This window comes from Ambystoma mexicanum, unplaced genomic scaffold (genome assembly GCF_040938575.1).
Source record: "Ambystoma mexicanum isolate Mex_15411 unplaced genomic scaffold, UKY_AmexF1_1 Mex_scaf5, whole genome shotgun sequence".
In the NCBI taxonomy this organism is placed as follows: domain Eukaryota; kingdom Metazoa; phylum Chordata; class Amphibia; order Caudata; family Ambystomatidae; genus Ambystoma; species Ambystoma mexicanum.
Window position 1 is genome coordinate 11,620,736 of NW_027182466.1, and position 11,362 is coordinate 11,632,097.

Consider the following 11,362-nt stretch of genomic DNA (forward strand, 5'->3'; position numbering starts at 1 on the left):
GAAGGATTTGGAAATCACATCTCATGTTATAGGAAGGATCTCAGGTTTGGTATTAGAATCATTGAGATATCACATCTCATGCTATCATAAGGGTCTCAGGATTGGAATCGGAAGGAGTTGGATATCACATCTCATGTTATAGGAAGGATCTCAGGTTTGGTATTAGAAGCATTGAGACATCACATCTCATGCTATAGGAAGGGTCTCAGGATTGGAATGGGAAGGAGTTGGATATCACATCTCATGCTATAGGAAGGGTCTCAGATTTGGTATAAGCATTGAGATATCACATTTCATGCTATAGGAAGGGTCTCAGGATTGGAATGGGAAGCAGTTGGATATCACATCTCAGGCCATAGGAAGGGTCTCAGGTTTGGTATAAGCATTGAGATATCACATCTCTGCTATCGGAAGGGTCTCAGGATTGGAATGGGAAGGAGTTGGATATCCCATCTCATGTTATAGGAAGAGTCTCAGGTTTGGTATTAGAAGCATTGAGATATCCCATCTCATGCTATAGGAAGGGTCTCAGGTTGGAATGGGAAGGAGTTGGATATCACATTTCATGTTATAGGAAGGGTCTCAGGATTGGAATTGGAAGGACTTGGCTATCATAGCTCATGCTATAGGAAGGCTCTCAGGTTTGGAAGGGGAAGGACTTAGATATCACATATCATGCTATAGGGCGGGTCTCAGTTTTGATATTAGAAGCATTGAGATATCACATCTCATGCTATCGGAAGTGTCTCAGGATTGGAATGGGAAGGAGCTGGATATCACATCTCATGCTAAAGGAAGGGTCTCAGGTTTGGAACGGGAAGGAGTTGGATATCACATCTCATGTTATAGGAAGGGTCTCAGGTTTGGTATAAGCATTGAGATATCACATCTCTGCTATCGGAAGTGTCTCAGGATTGGAATGGGAAGGACTTGGATATCACATCTCATGCTATAGATAGGCTCTCAGGTTTGGAAAGGGAAGGAGTTGGATATCACATTTCATGTTAGAGGAAGGATCTCAGGTTTGGTATTAGAGGCATTGAGATATCACATCTCAGGCTATAGGAAGGGTCTCAGGATTGGAATGGGAAGGAGTTGGATATCACATCTCATGCTAAAGGAAGGGTCTCAGGATTGGAATGGGAAGGAGTTGGATATCACATCTCATGCTATAGGAAGGGTCTCAGGTTTGGTATAAGCATTGAGATATCACATCTCGTGCTATAGGAAGGGTCTCAGGATTGGAATGGGAAGGAGTTGTATATGACATCTCATGCTATAGACAGGGTCTCAGGTTTGGAAAGGGAAGGAGATGGATATCACATTTCATGTTAGAGGTAGGATCTCAGGTTTGGAATTAGAGGCATTGAGATATCACATCTCATGCTATCAGAAGGGTCTCAGGATTGGAATGGGAAGGAGTTGGATATCACATCTCATGCTAAAGGGAGGGTCTCAGGTTTGGAAGGGGAAGGATTTGGAAATCACATCTCATGTTATAGGAAGGATCTCAGGTTTGGTATTAGAATCATTGAGATATCACATCTCATGCTATCATAAGGGTCTCAGGATTGGAATCGGAAGGAGTTGGATATCACATCTCATGTTATAGGAAGGATCTCAGGTTTGGTATTAGAAGCATTGAGACATCACATCTCATGCTATAGGAAGGGTCTCAGGATTGGAATGGGAAGGAGTTGGATATCACATCTCATGCTATAGGAAGGGTCTCAGATTTGGTATAAGCATTGAGATATCACATCTCATGCTATAGGAAGGGTCTCAGGATTGGAATGGGAAGCAGTTGGATATCACATCTCAGGCCATAGGAAGGGTCTCAGGTTTGGTATAAGCATTGAGATATCACATCTCTGCTATCGGAAGGGTCTCAGGATTGGAATGGGAAGGAGTTGGATATCCCATCTCATGTTATAGGAAGAGTCTCAGGTTTGGTATTAGAAGCATTGAGATATCCCATCTCATGCTATAGGAAGGGTCTCAGGTTGGAATGGGAAGGAGTTGGATATCACATTTCATGTTATAGGAAGGGTCTCAGGATTGGAATTGGAAGGACTTGGCTATCATAGCTCATGCTATAGGAAGGCTCTCAGGTTTGGAAGGGGAAGGAGTTGGATATCACATTTCATGTTAGAGGAACGATCTCAGGTTTGGTATTAGAGGCCTTGAGATATCACATCTCATGCTATAGGAAGGGTCTCAGGATTGGAATGGGAAGGAGTTGGATATCACATCTCATGTTATAGGAAAGATCTCAGGTTTGGTATTAGAAGCATTGAGACATCACATCTCATGTTATAGGAATGGTCTCAGGATTGGAATGGGAAGAAGTTGGATATCACATCTCATGCTATAGGAAGGGTCTCAGGTTTGGTATAAGCATTGAGATATCACATCGCATGCTATAGGAAGGGTCTCAGGATTGGAATGGGAAGGAGTTGTATATGACATCTCATGCCATAGGAAGGGTCTCAGGTTTGGTATAAGCATTGAGATATCACATCACATGCTATAGGAAGGGTCTCAGGATTGTAATGGGAAGGACTTGGATATCACATCTCATGCTATAGGCAGGGTCTCAGGTTTGGAAAGGGAAGGAGATGGATATCACATTTCATGTTAGAGGTAGGATCTCAGGTTTGGTATTAGAGGCATTGAAATATCACATCTCATGCTATCAGAAGGGTCTCAGGATTGGAATGGGAAGGAGTTGGATATCACATCTCATGCTAAAGGGAGGGTCTCAGGTTTGGAAGGGGAAGGATTTGGAAATCACATCTCATGTTATAGGAAGGATCTCAGGTTTGGTATTAGAAGCATTGAGATATCACATCTCATGCTATCGGAAGTATCTCAGGTTTGTTATTAGAGGCATTGAGATATCACATCTCATGCTATCATAAGGGTCTCAGGATTGGAATGGGAAGGAGTTGGATATCACATCTCATGTTATAGGAAGGATCTCAGGTTTGGTATTAGAAGCATTGAGACATCACATCTCATGCTATAGGAAGGGTCTCAGGATTGGAATGGGAAGGAGTTGGATATCACATCTCATGCTATAGGAAGGGTCTCAGATTTGGTATAAGCATTGAGATATCACATCTCATGCTATAGGAACGGTCTCAGGATTGGAATGGGAAGGAGTTGTATATGACATCTCAGGCCATAGGAAGGGTCTCAGGTTTGGTATAAGCATTGAGATATCACATCTCTGCTATCGGAAGGGTCACAGGATTGGAATGGGAAGGAGTTGGATATCCCATCTCATGTTATAGGAAGGGTCTCAGGTTTGGTATTAGAAGCATTGAGACATCACATCTCATGTTATAGGAAGGGTCTCAGGATTGGAATGGGAAGAAGTTGGATATCACATCTCATGCTATAGGAAGGGTCTCAGGTTTGGTATAAGCATTGAGATATCACATCTCATGCTATAGGAAGGGTCTCAGGATTGGAATGGGAAGGAGTTGTATATGACATCTCATGCCATAGGAAGGGTCTCAGGTTTGGTATAAGCATTGAGATATCACATCACATGCTATAGGAAGGGTCTCAGGATTGGAATGGGAAGGACTTTTGATATCACATCTCATGCTATAGGCAGGGTCTCAGGTTTGGAAAGGGAAGGAGATGGATATCACATTTCATGTTAGAGGTAGGATCTCAGGTTTGGTATTAGAGGCATTGAAATATCACATCTCATGCTATCAGAAGGGTCTCAGGATTGGAATGGGAAGGAGTTGGATATCACATCTCATGCTAAAGGGAGTGTCTCAGGTTTGGAAGTGGAAGGATTTGGAAATCACATCTCATGTTATAGGAAGGATCTCAGGTTTGGTACTAGAAGCATTGAGATATCACATCTCATGCTATCAGAAGGATCTCAGGTTTGGTATTAGAAGCATTGAGACATCACATCTCATGCTATAGGAAGGGTCTCAGGATTGGAATGGGAAGGAGTTGGATATCACATCTCATGCTATAGGAAGGGTCTCGGATTTGGTACAAGCATTGAGATATCACATCTCATGCTATAGGAAGGGTCTCAGGATTGGAATGGGAAGGAGTTGTATATGACAAATCAGGCCATAGGAAGGGTCTCAGGTTTGGCATAAGCATTGAGATATCACATCTCTGCTATCGGAAGGGTCTCAGGATTGGAATGGGAAGGAGTTGGATATCCCATCTCATGTTATAGGAAGGGTCTCAGGTTTGGTATTAGAAGCATTGAGATATCACATCTCATGCTATAGGAAGAGTCTCAGGATTGGAATGGGGAGGACTTGGATGTCACATCTCATGCTATAGGGAGGGTCTCAAGTTTGATATTAGAAGCATTGAGATAACAAATCTCATGATATCGGAAGGGTCTCAGGATTGGAATGGGAAGGAGTTGGATATCACATCTCATGCTAAAGGGAGGGTCTCAGGTTTGGAAGGGGAAGGATTTGGATATCACATCTCATGTTATAGGAAGGATCTCAGGTTTGGTATTAGAAGCATTCAGATATCACATCTCATGCTATCGGAAGGATCTCAGGTTTGGTATAGAAGCATTGAGATATCACATCTCATGCTATCAGAAGGGTCTCAGGATTGGAATGGGAAGGAGTTGGATATCACATCTCATGCTAAAGGGAGGGTCTCAGGTTTGGAAGGGGAAGGATTTGGATATCACATCTCATGTTATCGGAAGGATCTCAGGTTTGGTATTAGAAGTATCGAGATATCACATCTCATGCTATAGGAAGGGTCTCAGGATTGGAATGGGAAGGAGTTGGTTATCACATCTCATGCTAAAGGAAGGGTCTCAGGTTTGGTAGAAGCATTGAGATATCACATCTCATGCTATAGGAAGGGTCTCAGGATTGGAATGGGAAGGACTTAGATATCACATATCATGCTATAGGGAGTGTCTCAGTTTTGATATTAGAAGCATTGAGATATCACATCTCATGCTATCGGAAGTGTCTCAGGATTGGAATGGGAAGGAGCTGGATATCACATCTCATGCTAAAGGAAGGGTCTCAGGTTTGGAACGGGAAGGAGTTGGATATCACATCTCATGTTATAAGAAGGGTCTCAGGTTTGGTATAAGCATTGAGATATCACATCTCTGCTATCGGAAGTGTCTCAGGATTGGAATGGGAAGGACTTGGATATCACATCTCATGCTATAGATAGGCTCTCAGGTTTGGAAAGGGAAGGAGTTGGATATCACATTTCATGTTAGAGGAAGGATCTCAGGTTTGGTATTAGAGGCATTGAGACATCACATCTCAGGCTATAGGAAGGGTCTCAGGATTGGAATGGGAAGGAGTTGGATATCACATCTCATGCTAAAGGAAGGGTCTCAGGATTGGAATGGGAAGGAGTTGGATATCACATCTCATGCTATAGGAAGGGTCTCAGGTTTGGTATAAGCATTGAGATATCACATCTCGTGCTATAGGAAGGGTCTCAGGATTGGAATGGGAAGGAGTTGTATATGACATCTCATGCTATAGACAGGGTCTCAGGTTTGGAAAGGGAAGGAGATGGATATCACATTTCATGTTAGAGGTAGGATCTCAGGTTTGGAATTAGAGGCATTGAGATATCACATCTCATGCTATCAGAAGGGTCTCAGGATTGGAATGGGAAGGAGTTGGATATCACATCTCATGCTAAAGGGAGGGTCTCAGGTTTGGAAGGGGAAGGATTTGGAAATCACATCTCATGTTATAGGAAGGATCTCAGGTTTGGTATTAGAAGCATTGAGATATCACATCTCATGCTATCATAAGGGTCTCAGGATTGGAATCGGAAGGAGTTGGATATCACATCTCATGTTATAGGAAGGATCTCAGGTTTGGTATTAGAAGCATTGAGACATCACATCTCATGCTATAGGAAGGGTCTCAGGATTGGAATGGGAAGGAGTTGGATATCACATCTCATGCTATAGGAAGGGTCTCAGATTTGGTATAAGCATTGAGATATCACATCTCATGCTATAGGAAGGGTCTCAGGATTGGAATGGGAAGCAGTTGGATATCACATCTCAGGCCATAGGAAGGATCTCAGGTTTGGTATAAGCATTGAGATATCACATCTCTGCTATCGGAAGGGTCTCAGGATTGGAATGGGAAGGAGTTGGATATCCCATCTCATGTTATAGGAAGAGTCTCAGGTTTGGTATTAGAAGCATTGAGATATCCCATCTCATGCTATAGGAAGGGTCTCAGGTTGGAATGGGAAGGAGTTGGATATCACATTTCATGTTATAGGAAGGGTCTCAGGATTGGAATTGGAAGGACTTGGCTATCATATCTCATGCTATAGGAAGGCTCTCAGGTTTGGAAGGGGAAGGAGTTGGATATCACATTTCATGTTAGAGGAACGATCTCAGGTTTGGTATTAGAGGCCTTGAGATATCACATCTCATGCTATAGGAAGGGTCTCAGGATTGGAATGGGAAGGAGTTGGATATCACATCTCATGTTATAGGAAAGATCTCAGGTTTGGTATTAGAAGCATTGAGACATCACATCTCATGTTATAGGAAGGGTCTCAGGATTGGAATGGGAAGAAGTTGGATATCACATCTCATGCTATAGGAAGGGTCTCAGGTTTGGTATAAGCATTGAGATATCACATCTCATGCTATAGGAAGGGTCCCAGGATTGGAATGGGAAGGAGTTGTATATGACATCTCATGCCATAGGAAGGGTCTCAGGTTTGGTATAAGCATTGAGATATCACATCACATGCTATAGGAAGGGTCTCAGGATTGTAATGGGAAGGACTTGGATATCACATCTCATGCTATAGGCAGGGTCTCAGGTTTGGAAAGGGAAGGAGATGGATATCACATTTCATGTTAGAGGTAGGATCTCAGGTTTGGTATTAGAGGCATTGAAATATCACATCTCATGCTATCAGAAGGGTCTCAGGATTGGAATGGGAAGGAGTTGGATATCACATCTCATGCTAAAGGGAGGGTCTCAGGTTTGGAAGGGGAAGGATTTGGAAATCACATCTCATGTTATAGGAAGGATCTCAGGTTTGGTATTAGAAGCATTGAGATATCACATCTCATGCTATCAGAAGTATCTCAGGTTTGGTATTAGAGGCATTGAGATATCACATCTCATGCTATCTTAAGGGTCTCAGGATTGGAATGGGAAGGAGTTGGATATCACATCTCATGTTATAGGAAGGATCTCAGGTTTGGTATTAGAAGCATTGAGACATCACATCTCATGCTATAGGAAGGGTCTCAGGATTGGAATGGGAAGGAGTTGGATATCACATCTCATGCTATAGGAAGGGTCTCAGATTTGGTATAAGCATTGAGATATCACATCTCATGCTATAGGAACGGTCTCAGGATTGGAATGGGAAGGAGTTGTATATGACATCTCAGGCCATAGGAAGGGTCTCAGGTTTGGTATAAGCATTGAGATATCACATCTCTGCTATAGGAAGGGTCTCAGGATTGGAATGGGAAGGAGTTGGATATCCCATCTCATGTTATAGGAAGGGTCTCAGGTTTGGTATTAGAAGCATTGAGACATCACATCTCATGTTATAGGAAGGGTCTCAGGATTGGAATGGGAAGAAGTTGGATATCACATCTCATGCTATAGGAAGGGTCTCAGGTTTGGTATAAGCATTGAGATATCACATCTCATGCTATAGGAAGGGTCTCAGGATTGGAATGGGAAGGAGTTGTATATGACATCTCATGCCATAGGAAGGGTCTCAGGTTTGGTATAAGCATTGAGATATCACATCACATGCTATAGGAAGGGTCTCAGGATTGGAATGGGAAGGACTTTTGATATCACATCTCATGCTATAGGCAGGGTCTCAGGTTTGGAAAGGGAAGGAGATGGATATCACATTTCATGTTAGAGGTAGGATCTCAGGTTTGGTATTAGAGGCATTGAAATATCACATCTCATGCTATCAGAAGGGTCTCAGGATTGGAATGGGAAGGAGTTGGATATCACATCTCATGCTAAAGGGAGTGTCTCAGGTTTGGAAGTGGAAGGATTTGGAAATCACAACTCATGTTAAATGAAGGATCTCAGGTTTGGTACTAGAAGCATTGAGATATCACATCTCATGCTATCAGAAGGATCTCAGGTTTGGTATTAGAAGCATTGAGACATCACATCTCATGCTATAGGAAGGGTCTCAGGATTGGAATGGGAAGGAGTTGGATATCACATCTCATGCTATAGGAAGGGTCTCGGATTTGGTATAAGCATTGAGATATCACATCTCATGCTATAGGAAGGGTCTCAGGATTGGAATGGGAAGGAGTTGTATATGACAAATCAGGCCATAGGAAGGGTCTCAGGTTTGGTATAAGCATTGAGATATCACATCTCTGCTATCGGAAGGGTCTCAGGATTGGAATGGGAAGGAGTTGGATATCCCATCTCATGTTATAGGAAGGGTCTCAGGTTTGGTATTAGAAGCATTGAGATATCACATCTCATGCTATAGGAAGAGTCTCAGGATTGGAATGGGGAGGACTTGGATGTCACATCTCATGCTATAGGGAGGGTCTCAAGTTTGATATTAGAAGCATTGAGATAACAAATCTCATGATATCGGAAGGGTCTCAGGATTGGAATGGGAAGGAATGGGATATCACATCTCATGATAAAGGAAGGGTCTAAGGTTTGGAAGGGGAAGGATTTGGATATCACATCTCATGTTATAGGACGGGTCTCAGGTTTTGTATTAGAAGCATTGAGATATCAAGACTCATGGTATAGGAAGGGTCTCAGAATTGGAATGGGAAGGAGTTGGATATCACATCTCAAGCTATAGGTAGGGTCTCAGGATTGGAATGGGAAGGAGTTTGATATCACATCTCATGCCATAGTATGGGTCTCAGGTTTGGTAGAAGCATTGGGATATCACATCTCATGCTATCGGAAGGGTATCAGTATTGGATTTGGAAGGAATTGGATATCCCATCTCATGCTATAGGAAGGGTCTCAGGTTGGAATGGGAAGGAGTTGGATATCACATTTCATGTTATAGGAAGGGTCTCAGGATTGGATGGGAAGGACTTGGATATCATATCTCATGCTATAGGAAGGCTCTCAGGTTTGGAAGGGGAAGGAGTTGGATATCACATTTCATGTTAGAGGAAGAATCTCAGGTTTGGTATTAGAGGCCTTGAGATATCACATCTCATGCTATAGGAAGGGTCTCAGGATTGGAATGGGAAGGAGTTGGATATCACATCTCAAGCTATAGGAAGGGTCTCAGGTTTGGTATAAGCATTGAGATATCACATCTCATGCTATAGGAAGGGTCTCAGGATTGGAATGGGAAGGAGTTGGATATCACATCTCATGTTATAGGAAAGATCTCAGGTTTGGTATTAGAAGCATTGAGACATCACATCTCATGTTATAGGAAGGGTCTCAGGAGTGGAATGGGAAGAAGTTGGATATCACATCTCATGCTATAGGAAGGGTCTCAGGTTTGGAAGGGGAAGGAGTTGGATATCCAATCTCATGTTATAGGACTGGACTCGGGTTTGGTATTAGAAGCATTGAGATATCACATCGCATGCTATAGGAATGGTCTCAGGATTGGAATGGGAAGGAGTTGGATATTACATTCTTGCTATAGGAAGGGTCTCATGTTTGGAATGGGAAGGAGTTGGATATCACATATGCTATAGGAAGGGTCTCAGGTTTGGACCGGGAAGGAGTTGGATATCACATCTCATGTTATAGGAAGGGTCTCAGGTTTGGTATAAGCATTGAGATATCACATCTCTGCTATCGGAAGTGTCTCAGGATTGGAATAGGAAGGAGTTGGATATCCCATCTCATGTTATAGGATGGGTCTCAGGTTTGTTATTAGAATCATTGAGATATCATATTGCATGCTGTAGGAAGGGTCTAAGGATTGGAATGGGAAGGACTTGGATATCACATCTCATGCTATAGGTAGGCTCTCAGGTTTGGAAAGGGAAGGAGTTGGATATCACATTTCATGTTAGAGGAAGGATCTCAGGTTTGGTATTAGAGGCATTGAGATATCACATCTCATGCTATAGGAAGGGTCTCAGGATTGGAATGGGAAGGAGTTGGATATCACATCTCATGCTATAGGAAGGGTCTCAGGTTTGGTATAAGCATCGAGATATCACATCTCATGCTATAGGAAGGGTCTCGGGATTAGAATGGGAAGGAGTTGGATATCACATCTCATGTTATAGGAAGGATCTCAGGTTTGTTATTAGAAGCATTGAGACATCACATCTCATGCTATAGGAAGAGTCTCAGGATTGGAATGGGAAGGAGTTGGATATCACATCTCATGCTATAGGAAGGGTCTCAAGTTTGATATTAGAAGCATTGAGATATCACATCTCATGCTATAGGAAGGGTCTCAGGATTGGAATGGGAAGGAGTTGGATATCACATCTCAAGCTTTAGGAAGGGTCTCAGGTTTGGTATAAGCATTGAGATAGCACATCTCATGCTATAGGAAGGGTCTCAGGATTGGAATGGGAAGGAGTTGGATATTACATCTCATGTTATAGGAAAGATCTCAGGTTTGGTATTAGAAGCATTGAGACATCACATCTCATGTTATAGGAAGGGTCTCAGGATTGGAATGGGAAGAAGTTGGATATCACATCTCATGCTATAGGAAGGGTCTCAGGTTTGGAAGGGGAAGGAGTTGGATATCCAATCTCATGTTATAGGACTGGTCTCAGGTTTGGTATTAGAAGTATTGAGATAACACATTGCATGCTGTAGGAAGGTTCTCAGGTTTGGTATTAGAAGCATTGAGACATCACATCTCATGCTATAGGAAGGGTCTCAGGATTGGAATGGGAAGGAGTTGGATATCACATCTCATGTTATAGGAAGGATCTCAGGTTTGGTATTAGAAGCATTGAGACATCACATCTCATGCTATAGGAAGGGTCTCAGGATTGGAATGGGAAGGAGTTGGATATCACATCTCATGCTATAGGAAGGGTCTCAGATTTGGTATAAGCATTGAGATATCACATCTCATGCTATAGGAAGGGTCTCAGGATTGGATTGGGAAGGAGTTGTATATGACATCTCAGGCCATAGGAAGGGTCTCAGGATTGGTATAAGCATTGAGATATCACATCTCTGCTATCGGAAGGGTCTCAGGATTGGAATGGGAAGGAGTTGGATATCCCATCTCATGATAAAGGAAGGGTCTAAGGTTTGGAAGGGGAAAGATTTGGATATCACATCTCATGTTATAGGCGGGTCTCAATTTTGATATTAGAAGCATTGAGATAACAAATCTCATGATATCGGAAGGGTCTCAG